Here is a 13,850-nt window from a genome sequence, read left to right as displayed (position 1 = left end):
TTGTAATTTTTTAAAATCAATGTCTGGAAGTTCCATCACAACTTTTCGTCTTATTTAAACTATCAAATCCTTATTACCCAAAAGTATATGAAGTGATGTTCTACATTCCTCAAAGAGCTGTATATCTCTAAGTTCTCTCTGGATACTTTACAGATTACCAATTTCCTCTAAAGTAGCTGTATTGAATTATGTTAATATTGAATTAACTTCTCATTGTTTTTATTGATTTCACATATTTCATCTCTGATAAAGCTATAATCAAGCTGATCTTGATATAATCATGAATCCAAGATTATATTTTTAATTTTTTTAAATATTTTAGTTATAGTGTCTAATAGTGTAATATTTTACTAATATCCAGTGTCGCTGCAACACGCTAAAAATATTTTCATTTAAAATCGCAGCAGTTTAATATTTAATAATAAAAATACTAGCCGCTCTAATGAATTTTAGATAGCAAATAAACTTATTAAACTTATCGTAACATACTCCTTCACGTTTGGGGCTTTCACTTTGCCCAAGACCTTAGTCACAACAACTTCTTGAAATTTTATCCAGTCTACCTTTTTTATGCTTATCATTGAACCATTTTTATTTGGATTAATGTTCTTTCCTTCATATAGATTGAATGCATGACATGCAATGAAACATAAGAACATTGATTTATATTATGTAATAGCACATAGTTTAAACTTATACTGGATAATGAAATATTAAAATGTGATAAGTTGGTTTTTTTTAATTTATTAATTACATTATTACTAGTCGTTACCTATTAACCTACAATTTGTCTTTATAACTTAAATCTAGGTATATATCTAGGACCGATAGGTCCCAGATTCGTCACTAATTTAATAATGTTTACGTATTAACACTACTGTTTTTCTATTAAATACACTCATTACACTATAGTACACAAGATCAAATCGTTTAATTATTTGTGTCTGTGCCATGTTTTAGTGGTATCCAAGAGTTGTATTACATCGATATTGGCATGAGAATAGAGTTTGTCCTCATATCTCCTTGCAATTCTCTTGATTTCCTGAATGACACTCGGTATCTGAAGGTCTCTGTGAAAGTAGACAGTAATCAGTGTAAGAGACTTTATGCTGAAAAACTTGAATGTATTTATATTAGTTTTGTAGAAACATCCCGGTATTGATTCCCTATATACATATACATACACGTCATATACATTTCAGCGCTGGCTTGTATAATTGCAATTTATTATGTAGTCATAATTGTAATTTTCTTCTAATTAATTAATATATTTTCGTATATTCAAACTCCCGTTCTTTCCTTTTCTGTATTAAATGTATCTTTCAGCGAAGTTTTACATCAAGATTCATTTCGAGATACTTAGCGTTATTGATATATGGAATGATAGTAGTAATTATTTATTGGTAGTATTTATTGCTGCTTGTGCAATCTGATCATACGTCAACTGGACATGCCCAGATTTACTTTTCTTAGTTTTTATTTTCGAAGTTTGGTTATATTATGGATATTGTCTATTCCCTGTTGTAATTCTCATGTGGCTTCTATGCTATTGTCTCCGACAATAATCGCAGTGTCACCAGTAAATGTAACCATCGTGGTATTTTACATTTGTCATAAATAACAGGTATAGAGTAGATAAAGAATTGCCCCCAATAAACTTCCTTGTGGTATACCTGCTTTAGCTTTTTTTATTGTAGAGTTGGCTTAATATTGTCTGACTTTAAATATTCAGGGTGTATTGTATGTATCTTATGAACATTGTATATATCTATATCGAAGGCTTGTGCTACATCTGAAAATAGAGCTGAACATACCTTTTTAACTTCAAAGGCTTTTTCAATTACATCTGTTGTGCTATGCAGCTGATCAATCGTCGAATGATGTTTCGGTATTAGCTTCCTTCGCTGTATAATAGTTGGTGGGTAATACGACCTTTTGTTATTTTTGGAATCTGCATAGCAAATCTCACATAAATTAATTTATTGACAAATACTTATTGAAAATGTTTTGTCACATTTGCCTCTGTAATATGGAAATAAAAAGCTGCAACACAATTACATTATACTAGAATTATATGTAGAGAAATATTATGACAAATATATATTTTGTAATTTTTATTGATATGATTATTTGTGAGGTAAATATGAGTTTACTTAAAAAATAAAATCTACATAAAATATACATGCGACATACATTTTGTCTTGTCATATTTCTATTCAATAGCATTAAATACAAATCAGTGTTATGCATAAAAATATTTCGAACCAAAATTCGTTTTTTGCACTTCAGTTTTGCACACATATACTTTTCTTTGCCGACATATCTAACTCTAAATAGAATTTTATTAAAAAACTGAATTTAAATAAGGGCTCTTTGAGGATAACTCGCCCTTTACACCTTTTGGACTTAAATTTCTGCTCTAGTTGAATCTAATTATATATTGAATTAATGAAATAATCGAGAACTAAGTTGACAAAAAAGAAGTTATAAATTGTACTACATTGAATTAAAATAGAACCTAACTGAAATTTGTTAGATTGGAGATTATACATTGTTAATCATAATCTAGCATGACTATCAGCTCGTAAGAACAATGACAATATTAAGTCAGTTACAAGAAAATGAATCCAAGTAACACAAAACAAGTCACATTGGAAAACAATGTGTATTTATTTTGTTTTATAATTTAGTTTGATCATTGATAATTTTTATTAATGCAACCAAATGCATTGGCTGGAAACATAATCAGTTGGGACTGACGTCCAATATACTTCGACATTAACCTTCCCCTGCGTCTCCGCCGCCCTACTTCCTTCCAAACGCTACACAACCAATTTTCGTGGCGGTAATTCCAGTTAATACCTTTAACGAACTTCCTCTGTTTCTGTGTCTGTGTCAGTCGGTGCTTTGAATTATTCCCGATTCCCAGGAAATCTGGGATTAACGGGTCGCGACAGGTTGTAACCGGGGCCCAGACCTCCTTAGCTAACCTCTAAAAAACTCGTAAATACCAAATGGCACCCGGTTTGAATAATACGACAGGCGGTTGCATGATTTATTTCGTAAATGTAAAACGTGGTCCGTTACTTTGAAAGAGTTTTCGATGCTTAAAAATTAATTCGCATTGACAAAGCTGTGAGGCAAATATATACTATTTTCAAATTCCTTACGCAATAGAATTTTTTTTATGCAAATACTACTTTTTTTCGAAAATCAAGTGAACTATGTAGGACAAATCTCAGACTTTGAAAAATTAATGAGCTTATTTTTCTAAAGAATAGTTTTATATAAATTATATGAGGTGCTTGCATGTATTCAGACATGTTTTTACAATAAAAAGGTATTTATTGAGAAAAATGGGTACCATATTGATTCAAATATTTACTCATATTTCTGATAAATAACATGGCGATAGTGTGTCAAAAGAACGATGTTGTTTTGGTGGCGATCCAATCATCGTTCCATTTTTTACTTCAGCATTTCGAAACCGTATACCAGCGAAGCCATGCTGCATCGATCTGTATTAATAATAATCAGAAGGCGCTACATTTGATGAGTAGCTGAATGCGTCAGAACTTCCTATTGGAGCTGCAACAGTGTCCTTAGCAACTTTTGCGATGTATGGCCGAGCGTTGCAAGATGATTACTCTGCGATTGTTACTCACTATTGCTGTGTTTTTTTGCATCAAAAGGTTATTTAATTTGTTTAATCCATGTTAGTAGACATCTGCACTAACATTTAGATTCGATTTCAAAAGTTCGTAATACTCGACACCTTGGTTATCCCACCATATGCAATAAAGTTTACGGCCATGAATATTTCGATTCGGTGTCAATATGAATGGTTCACCTGCACTAATCCACGAATTTTTGCACTTGGGATTGTCGTACTAAGTCCAATTTCCCTGGTTGGCCACAATTTGCCAGAGAAAACTGTTCTTATTTTGTGTAGCAAGCGTTCTATTTCTATTAATAAGGTTTTTTTTCAATTGTAGGTAAATATGCATAATTTCAAGTAACTTTTGATTTTTATTTTTATTTTGTAAAAAAAAACATAAATTATAGTAGTACTGTGAAAGATAAACTGTTTGAGATGTTGTTGAAATGACTGCTGTGCGAATTCGAACCTTTTAAAAAGTTAATTTGGCGCGGAATATAAATATGAATGTAATAGAATCCGAAAGATCTCGCAATATTACTTATTTATTGGATATAATTTTTACATATCATATATGTCCAATATTACTACTCAAATTAAATTATCAGGAATATTATTTAGGATTTTGATATATAACATAATCTTAAAATTTTGTTAAATTTGTATGAGCATAATTTATTTTGCTAGAATTTATTTCTTTTTGGACTTATTTATTTTACGGATGTTAAGAGTTATAAATAATTATGAATAGAAACATATTATCTGATAAATTATATAGTCAAATAGTGTACATGAGACCATCATTCCCGAGGGCAGGTCATTTGCTGTCAAATTGAAAATCATGTCACTGTGTTTAGACTAATACTGTCAAGTCTTGTAAGCAAACCAGAGAGAAAAATCATGCAATTTTACATTTGTGGAGTCATAATAAAACTTTTTAGAACAATTAATTACTCAATGTGAATAATAGATTTTTCTGGGCATTGGAAACAAACGCCATAATCAACATTTTTCATTATCATTTTTGTAGAACGATTTATCTTTTACCTCAAAATAGACCTGCCACTAGTTGCTGTCCACTCAGCTTACGATCGTTTTGATTCAGAAGTGAAGTGATGAATCCATTGTAACATATCGATATAAATATTCCGCTTTGTTACATTTAAACATGACCAAACACTGCTCAGAATCATCAACACGATCTTGTTTTTGGTCAATAGTGATCAAACGCGGCAGAGAACGGAGAGTAATTGAACAGAACTTTCTCATAGTGAAATGTTCATGCAATATAAAACTATCAAGTTCTTTTAATATTTACTCAACTTCACTTTTCGATCATTCGAAACGATTTTGTGGATTTATTTTATATTTTTGGGCGTTACCAACTCATTTGGACGTCCACTGCGTTCTGCATCGTCGGTGTCTCAACGACCACGTCTGAAGTCAGCAAACCAATGTTTTATCGTTGGTTCTGATGGAGCGGAGCCCTTATAACGCTTTTCAAGTCATTGCTTCGCTTGAATGGTATTTTTCCTATCAAGAAGCACTGTAAAATTAAATCACGAAAAAGTAGTGTTAATCTTAGAAAAAAAACTTACAAACTTAAGAGTAGAATACCATGAAATTTTAACAGCTTTCTTTTGAAGGTTAGTACTAACTAAAAAAGCAGTGAACTTAATAGAACCATCTATGTGTTAGGCACGGGTACTTTTCAGCCTATGTGTTATGGGGTAACTATAGAAAAATAGACCAGTATAAACTGAGATTAACTGCGTTTTTCTGTTTGTTTTTGGCACCTTTTATTGGAAATTATCTCACGTATAAGTACATTAATATTTTCAAGAGAACGAAAACTAAAATTTCGTAGTGAAATGCTCCGGTGGTTTCCTAATTTTAATTTAATTTAAGTTTAGGTGGATATAAAAATTTATTGTCATGGCCACAATGTAGCTTGTTACAATGTGTCAGGCAATCGATAATTTAACGTATGACCTTTTAACTTTAATAAACTGATTTTCGTGTATAGTGGTGCGTTTTTTAACCTGTTGAAACCTGGAAATATGTAGTATAAGCTATTTTTAATAATGATTTTTTTGAACTTAATTTTTTTTACTAACAAAAAAAAATAAAAAGCCTTTTTTTTGAAAAGATGTTTGAGATCGATATTCTGAAGATGATTATTGAAGTAGAAAAATGGAAAGTTTGCGTCGGGAAGACCTAAATGTAATCGCAGATGACTTTAAGGTCCAGTAGCGGGTGCTGATTTTTACAACTTAGTTTGAATTATTGCTTTAGCTGACTATGGAAAAGCGCTTACGTAAATAGCAATAGGTTGAAAATGTTTTATTCCTTATTTGCCCTGCTGAGAAAAATAATGAGCAGTAACTTAATATTAACGTGTCCTACAGTGTATATAATGGTATAAGGTCTAACAATTTAAATTAATGATCAGTTATAATTATTTCTTTATCGACAACTTTTAGTGATTGAGAAAAGTCTACAATTCAATGATTTATTGCATTGATATACATTAATATATGTATAAAAATACGATATAATATTTATTTTCTGTTTACTAAATAGTATTATCGATTCATAGTAACAGTGTTCTTCATATTTTTATATATTAACTATATTGCAGCTGATATAGAAAGGTACGTTTCAAGACTAAAGATAATGGTAGCCTACTTTATTAGCACTGTCAAATACTGTTTTAATGTACAATAATCTAGATATAAGGTATCCTTAATTTTCCTTAAAAGATGAAAATAGTGGGTACTGAACTCTGCTTTTGATGCTGTAGGTTATATTTTAAATCACTATTTCTTAAAAAATGTATAAAGCTTTAAATAAACAAATAATGATGATGCTAGCTTTTTCAACAGATCAACCTCTTAATATATATATATATATATATATTAGAATACATATTTTTGTAAAACTTCTTAAATTACTATCTTCATATAATCACCTGTGGCCCTAATGAATTGCCTTTAAGTAATTAAGAGACGCGAATGCTAATTTTAATCAACACTTAAAATTTTTTATTTTAGGCAATATATAAACGTTACTGGCTTACTACTATATTACTTTATTTTAATTAATATAGTAACACTACACGTTGCAAACTAATTTACAATTGGTCATTTCAATGACTTAAAACTATGCTTTAGTCTATTAAGACTAAGACTCCTTATAGAGTCTCTAATAAATTAAAAGTTACTAAGTAGCACTTTTCAGTATATTTACCATTTAGTATACTTCACTATACAACTAAACAAGATCGTACGATTTGGTTCACTTGAATCTGCATTCTAATCTATTATTATTCGAGAGTTGTAAAATTTTGGTTTTAATATAGGAATGGGCTATTTCCTCATGTCTTGTGAGTGTGTTAACTGAGTGTTATTAGAAAATGTAGTATGTTACAAGTATAGTGTAGGTAAAAACATAATTCAAATACTGCCTTGCGGTGCATCTGCTTTTGTTTCTTTCATTGTTGGATAAGTTTCTTGTTGAACTGTAAACATCCCGGTTGGGGTTAGGTGCTTAAGAATTCAATGTATTTTCTTCGGTAGTACTTTATGGACTTTATACGTAACATAAGTCCCTTATGTCAGAGTTTATCGAAGGTTTACAATATGTCAAAGAATATAGCTGAATTTTTCTCGTTGTACGCACTATATTTATTTAATAAATTAATCAACTATGTATTTTCTCAGTTTGTTATTTCTCCATTTACTGTCAATATAAAAAAATCGTAGAAACCATGCTGGTGGAAAAATAGAACGACATAATTTATAGAAAGCGAAAAATGGGTTGGCACCTTTAAAAATCGCATCGATACTTTCAATTTACTGTTTTATCGGGCACCATGTGAGAAATTCGAACATCATTCAATCACAGGACTTTTCCTTTCGCTCTCCCGGTCTGATACTTCGTTCCGTTCAATTGATTTCCTTTTACATTGTTTTAAATTAAGGAGTTATATTTAGAATTTTGGTTGTATATATTCAAATTTCTTTCTCTTATGGTGTACTTTTTATTCCATATAAGAAAAAGGCTTTGCCAGTTAATTTTTATATGGTTTCATAAAATTGATGCTATCTAGCCTGAGAAAATTCGTAGAAGTAATGCCCGTGCTATGTTGCAAAATCAATTTGTTGCAATATTGCTTATATATCACCTATTCCTTCTATATGTACCATTAGCGTGGAAGAATGAGATAATTATGTATTAGTACGTGCAAACAACATTGAGAAAATGCAATATACAAAGAATTGTTAGAACGATCAGGGAATAAGTCTTCTATGAAATGGCGGAATAGTATTTATGAAGATTGTGCAACATATGCATATGTACATATCTAGAAGGATTCATTTTGTACACTTACACAATACCAAACCGTTTGGATTTATTGAGTCCTAGTTCAATATTATTCAAGCTGCAATACTTCGGTATTAACATGGCCTTTCTTCATGTCTTGTTACGACTCTCTTAATTTCTTCTATGACTGGAGGTGGAATCTGATTTTCTCGGTGTAAGTAATTGCTCCTATAGTATCTGAACACATCAATAATATACTTCTCAGTAGTTTATTTTGAAATACTTTTATTACGTTGATGTTACGTCCCGTAGAATAACTGACTTCCATTAATTTATATAGATTTTAGTATCTGCTTATTAGCAGTAAATTGTTATGTACGGATAATTTATATTTTTCTGTATCCCAATAACTTAGTTTTCCGAATGTTTGTCGAATTTATTTGAGATCAAAGATAGTGTTCTCTACATAAATATTGTCTCTACATTAATCTTCAATATAGTAATGGATGCAGTTATGTGAAAAGTGTTTGAGTATATGAGCATAATTTTTGACATCTGATGTTCGCAGATGATAATGGCTATATCATCGCTGTTGCATTTATTGAGGCTTCGCGCATTTTCCAAGGTGTAGTTGGTATTGCAGAGCATTCAGACTTAATGAAGAAGAGACCAAAGCATTCAAACTAGCGGACCGCATTGTAATCGAAGCCAGAGTCTTAGGTTGATGGCCATCGTTGGTAATGATGATGTTAACAACTGATTTTTTCTCGCTAGTGATGCTATTATCAGTTTACTTAAAGGGTATTTCCACATACTTGAGTTTATTCAGTTAACCAAGACATGTTATGTCAACTTTTAGCTTCAGTTAGTAATTGCCTGTTTGTCACTGCCTTCATCCTTTATTTGTACTGACTTAAAAGTTTTGATTCTGCTATTTAAATACATTTTTTAGACTCAGCTGGCTTTGAATATGTTTCTGTTAATTCACGCTTCAGAAATAATTAGTTTCCAATAAGATTTTATATACATTATAATTACTATAACAACTAGAATGCGTCCTTGTACTTCAGAACTATGTTGCAGGTATACATGTTCTAGAGTTTATTAAGCAACATGTACTATTACTAATGATATACATTAAGGGTCTCATTATATTAACTTCAAAGAATGCTAAGTCGATTATGCTTTTGAACATGAAAAGCTTCAAAATTCAATTTAGAATTAGAGAAGGTTCAATAGATGAACTATATAAACGGATAGTTCTTTCTCCGTTGATCTAGGTAAGATATTGATGTAAATGTTCGGGAGGAGATTCTGTTATTAGTTGCGGCTACTCGGTAGTAAAATCTGAAAGTGAACATATTTACATGTTGAGTAGTATATAAATTTATTACAGCTAAATAAAGGGTATATTTTACAGAAGCTTCAATTGGCCGAAGGTAGAACAAATGTAAAACCTTCTCAGCCGATAAAATTGTATAATTTAGATATTTAAGTAATGATCTAAAAACTATACCTACGAGATCGAGTAGGTTTTTAAACTTGTCTTACAGCTAACACATTCGAATATATCACTAGGAACAAGAGCCTGGGATAATTTAATAGATCGTGTATATCACCGTCAGCGTCCTTTTTCCTCTTTTTGCCTCCAATTTGGCAAAGCGAGTTACAATCCGAGCCAAAAACGTCTAAATAGCTGTTTCCAAATTATTCACTACAGAGAATTTATTTGGTTAAAACGTTTGGCATTATTTTTCCCCCGGTTTTTACAATCACACAGAACAGGTCTCGGCATACTATTCATTTTGTTTTCGGTCGAACTTCATTATTAAATCTATTTTCTTTTTTTTTCAGGTACGAAGAGGCTTTTAGCGGCCTGATTCTGTGTCAGGAGCAAAATTATCGCAGTTGGAACATTAACAAGGTAACATTAACAAGTACTTGAATTACAGCCTGGAAATTAAGTTTTAATGAATAATCTACTATTTATCAAAATCAAGTCATCAAAAATTTATGACGCGACAACGTCGCATTGTTATAGCATCAATTCTGACTTTTTTGTTATTAGGTTATTTTATTTTGGCTATGATATTTAACAAAATGTAATGTAAATAAAATAATGAACCAAAAATAATGTTATCAAATATAATTTATTTTAACATTATAGGACATCTAATGCATATATTATCGACGGACTTATATATTTTTTATATAGTTTATAGTGTAAGTCTAACTCTTTTCCACACCACCTATGAAGTAAATTTCTAGGTGCATGTTTTATGTAGTGGTAGCTATTGGAGGCCTATAACGTACAATTATATATTCAAATAATGTATTTTATTTTCATTGGAAATTATATTTATCTTTGTACGCATAGTTCTTGTTTCCTTCGTTGCTGTCTTTCCATCTCATGTTTCCTAGTCAATTCTATAGTTAATTCTTCTTCTGTTACTACCTGTGTATAGTTTTGTTCCAAATTCTATCGATTTCCTCTATATCTTCTGATTTATTCACTGCGTTCCCCCAAATGCATTTGCCATATCATCTGTAAAAGTGTTTGATATTATTCAGAACGATTACACACATGCTATGCATAATAGTCGTGTACAGAATAAGATTTGATAAGATCTACAGTTGTCCTATATTAATAATATACTGATCTTTATTGACCATAAGCCCACATCAGCAATGTTTCATTCAGTCACTGTCACTTTCACACAGTCAGAATAACTGTTTAAGTCAATTACAAAATTGTTAATTTCTAATCTGATTCGGTTTATAACCTCTAATTATTATCACTAATATATTAGCGACTTTGGCAGACTTTTGACAACCTGGCGAATTTTATAGGCTAACCGGCATACATTTCGGACGCATGAGTCAAAATTGTATCTTTTTCAACTAGAATAAAATGAAAAGAAAAAAATACGATCTGGCTTCTAAATGGATTTGGAAGCTGCAATAGGCAATACATTGGATGTCGTGTGTTCACTTCTATTTTAGACGGACACATATATTCAACGTTAACTTATATGTTGTTTAGTTCTTTAAGTAAATCACTTAAACTTGCTAAGTATTTCAGTTGTTGTTAAATATTTCAGAAACAATATACAGTCTCTTTATAGTTCTACTCAAATTTATTTATAATTACATATACAATTACAATTATAATGATACTGATTATGTTAAATTAAATTAATTTACTTAGCCATAACTTTTGAAATGCCGTCCCTTCTATATGTCAAAAGTGAAACTAAAATTTCATCAGCGAAGTTCTAAAACATTGCTCAAACTATATTTCAATCGCTGAAAAGTAGCAAAAAATAAAATAAAAGAACAAAAAACACATTTGAGTGCTAATATTACACATATTTTTATCATTATACATGTGACTTGGATCTATAATTATGATCCGATAAATAGAAACCATAGAGTAATAGAGATGTAACTCAATAGGGGACTCTGGCGCAAAGTTTTGCTTTGGCCAACACCCAGAGGGATCCATAATGGGCCATTCAAGTAATTTTATTGGTCAATTTAAATCTCCATTATAGACACCTGTAAGAAAAATATTTTACTGTAAAGACATTTGATTCGCTCATTAGTAATGGTAACATGTGACAGCCTTAACGTCATGTTTAATTGACCAGTAAAATTTAAATAAAAAACAATTGTTTTCTGAAATAAATTTATTAAATTAAATTCAATTAAATATACATATAAATATAATATTTAAAAATAATTATAAATATAATCTTAATTAAAAGCATGTAAATAAAATAGAATAGATTAAATGTATTCTCTTTTGTTTTAATGTAATAACTTGTTAACATAATTACTTAAATTATTAAGAAACGTATCATCTTATGACAAAAAGAAATAATTTTCGGACTCAGTACACTCAAAAATATAAAGTTTGTTGAAATATATAGTTCTGAATGTTTTCCTCTATTCATTCGATTTCTGGATTTTCTTTTGATAAAAGAAATATTCTATAATTAGATTTTTTTGTACTCTCACGTAATAACATTTATACGATTTTTGACTTACACCTACGCTATTACGCTATATTTGGAACCTTTTTTGGTGATTAATGTTTCCATAGTAGTCCATTCCTATCAGATGTTTTGCCAGATTTATACATCCCACACCCTATTCGTTCATTCCCTTATAATTTGATCGAAATTCACCCGAAATATGATTAGGAATCGGAAAAATCTTAACGGCGGGAGATGATTAAATTTGTCTGCTTGATGAATTTTCCCTGAGTTAGAATGATGAAGGACAAATTGATTGCGTTAAAAGGCCTTTAAAGGAATTAATATGTCCCTCGTTATAATTATAATATTTTCTGCAATATTGAGGAACATTATTTTATGCTTTTTGATGTTTTAATAGAATTTTATATTAAGTTGATTTAATAGAATATAATTATGAAGCTTTGTTCTATATATTATACATTTTAATATTTTTTGATTAAATTTAATTCGACAATAACACTTAAAAATGCCACATGGCAATACAATTTTTAACAATCTATAATCCTTAAAAATTCAAAAATCCATCGATAATAAAGTTAAATACATTAAACAATTTGTATTGTACTATTAAATAGTAATATTATGCAATTAATTATATATTATATATCACGTGTTAAAATATGTTGACCAAATATAACATAATATATAGATAATGTAATATCTGACCAAAAAGACCGTATTTCTTCTTAGCTTAGAATTAAAACAAGTAATAAATTCAGAGCAGCGACATCTAGACACTGGACGTCGCGAAATATTTCTCCAAACTTGCTTATAAAGTGAAATTACATTTTTAACACAAAAAACATTTTGATATAAAATATGTACAAAATAATCGTTCTAATAACTACATTAAAATATACAAAGACTTTATTTAATCTATCTACTACACACATTTTAAAACCTAAAATGTACATACTATTTAGCTTAATATCTACATAAGCCTATTTATATATTAACAATTTTATTTTAACTACTGCCTGCCTACTCTGAAGTCGATGCCGAACCCAAAGAGTTATATTAACTTAGATTTGTTTTGTTGGTAATTTAAATTTTTCTATGTGTCACAAAATTATATTATAATTTAGTATTATTTGGGCTCGGCACCGACTCCAAAGTATTCAATTGGTATGAGTCAAAATAAAATTTTAAATAGATAACTAGGTTTAGTAGTATAACTAGGTCTACATTACAATATAAAATATGTGTAGTAGATATGTTAGATAAGGATATATTATATTTTTACATAGTTATCATATATATATATATATATATATATATATATATATATATATATATATATATATATATATATATATATATATATCTGTTTTTAGTTAGCTCTAAGGCTCAAAAGATGCGTGTATAAATTTGACAGCGGTCGGATCATTAGTTTGTGAATTATAGCGTTTGAATTATAGCGTTTTGAGTGAAGCAACTTTTGTTATTGTGAAAAAAATGGATAAAAGGGAATTTCGCGTATTGATAAAATATTTCTTTTTGAAGGGAATATATACAGTTGAAGGAAAAACTTGGCTTGATGCCGAATTTCGGGACGCTGCTCCAGGAAAATAAACCATCAGGGATTGGTATGATAAGTTTAGACGCGGTGAAATGAGCACCGAAGACGGTGAACGCAGTGGACGCCCAAAAGAGGTCGTTACCGACGAAAACATTTAAAAAAACTACAAAATAATTTTGAATAACCGTAAATTGAAACTGAGTGAAATAGCAGACACTTTATAAAGATATCAACTGAACGTGTACATCATATCACTCACGAATATTTGGGTATGAGAAAGCTGTGTGCGAAGTGGGTGCCGCGCAAG

At 30.1% G+C, this 13,850-nt stretch overlaps 1 protein-coding gene across 5 annotated transcripts in view; it reads left to right on the top strand.

Moving 5' to 3' along the window:
- The window catches only part of LOC143206505 (Ig-like and fibronectin type-III domain-containing protein 1), a 444,726-nt gene that overhangs the window by 214,476 nt on the left and 216,400 nt on the right, over positions 1–13,850 (top strand). For 4 of the 5 annotated variants that reach the window (XM_076419075.1, XM_076419078.1, XM_076419076.1 and 1 more), the window contains exon 3: positions 9,839–9,908. The exons of the other annotated variant lie outside the window; for it this stretch is intronic. The gene's annotated coding sequence lies outside the window, so the exon portion shown is untranslated. The remainder of the gene's footprint in view (positions 1–9,838; positions 9,909–13,850) is intronic. 5 annotated transcript variants of the gene reach the window in all.

Source organism: Rhynchophorus ferrugineus, unplaced genomic scaffold (genome assembly GCF_030347505.1).
Source record: "Rhynchophorus ferrugineus isolate W39M unplaced genomic scaffold, kcgeb_rfMv2 rfM1, whole genome shotgun sequence".
Classification (NCBI taxonomy): Eukaryota; Metazoa; Arthropoda; class Insecta; order Coleoptera; family Curculionidae; genus Rhynchophorus; species Rhynchophorus ferrugineus.
The sequence above is the reverse complement of the archived record's forward strand: the minus strand, read 5'-3'. Positions and strand labels throughout refer to the sequence as shown.